Source organism: Suricata suricatta, chromosome 3 (assembly GCF_006229205.1).
Source record: "Suricata suricatta isolate VVHF042 chromosome 3, meerkat_22Aug2017_6uvM2_HiC, whole genome shotgun sequence".
Classification (NCBI taxonomy): Eukaryota; Metazoa; Chordata; class Mammalia; order Carnivora; family Herpestidae; genus Suricata; species Suricata suricatta.
Window position 1 is genome coordinate 13,346,390 of NC_043702.1, and position 1,466 is coordinate 13,347,855.

The following is a 1,466-nucleotide window of genomic DNA, read 5'->3' on the forward strand; positions in this document are numbered from 1 at the left end:
GGTGGTGGGAAGAGGAACCTCACATTTGTTCCTTCCTTGGGTACTAATAAATATATTTGTTATGAACTTATATTAGTTGCCTATCGCTGCTGTCACAAAATACCACGGACTTAAAGACTGAATATCACACACATGAATTTCTTATCTTACAGTTCTGGAGGTGAGAGGACCAGAATTCACCTCACTGGGCTGAAATCAAGATAATCGATGTTCCTCCCTTCAGTTGTGGAGGCTGCGTTGGGGCGGTGGGGGGCGGAATAGGAATGCTTGCTTTGTCCAGTGGCCAGAGGCTGCCAGTTCCTTGTGGCCCCGCCCCAGGGGCCGCCCCATCCCCCATGGCCCCGCCCCATGGGTGGCCTCATTCCTTGTGGCCCCGCCCCAGAGACCACCCATTCCCCGTGGCCCCGCCCCACAGGCCACCCTGTTCCTTCTGGCCCCGCCCATCTTCCAATCCAGCAACGCTAGGCTGATCCCTCCACCCTCTCTCGGGTTCTGTCTGGTCGGCCTGTTTCTCTCACCTGTAGGGACTGTGGTGGTTACACTGGGCCCACTAAGATAATCCAGGGCACCCTTCCTCACCTCAGAGTGAGAGCAGCCTCCCTTCCAAGGCCACCTTCATGCCCCTTTGCCAGGGGGCGTGTGTCTGCCATTTCCCTGTTTCAGTCTCCTTGGATCGGTAGTCTTCAACTGGTTCCTAATCCTGGCTATGTTTGTGGGTCTCTGGGAACATGGCTTTTATGGAGGTTGATATTTCATTAAATATTTAAGTGGATCATGCTGCCATTTTTCTAGAAATTAAGCATATACTAGATGGAAATTCAACTAAAGACATTTGTTTTGACATGAGAAGAGCCCATACTTTTTTTTTTTTGCATGCAAAAGCAAAAGACGGTTTTATTACGGGCTTAGGTTCGGCCAGCCCACAGACTTTACCAACGCAGTGGATCCATGCTGAGAGCCCCAAACAAAGGCGGGGTAGGGCCTTTATGAGTTTGGGAAGGGGGAGTTACAGGAAATTGTGACATAGGTACAGTGATCCAATCATTATTATACAATATATTTTTTTTAATTAGAAGAGTTGCATTTGAAGAGTATTTGACATTTGGAACCTCGATGGATGTGGATGACAAAAAAAGATACTTTGTATCATGTGAATTATTATTTAAGTTGTAGCATTGACTCAAGCACATTACATGAGAAAAGTAAAATAACAGGAAATAAAGAGCATTTACAGCTTGTATGTGAAGCTCTTACTCCTATAAACTGCAAAAGTCAAGTTTTGCTTCAGAATTTTAAAATAATTTTAAAATTATTATGCTTTACATAAAACTGATACATTAAAAATCAACCAAGCTCTTACTACTAATAGTAGATTCTTCATATTGATTACTTACTATGTAACTTTAGCAATATTTATCAACATTTTGAGTTGATAAGTTCCTATGAGATAGTATCTCTAACCAGAG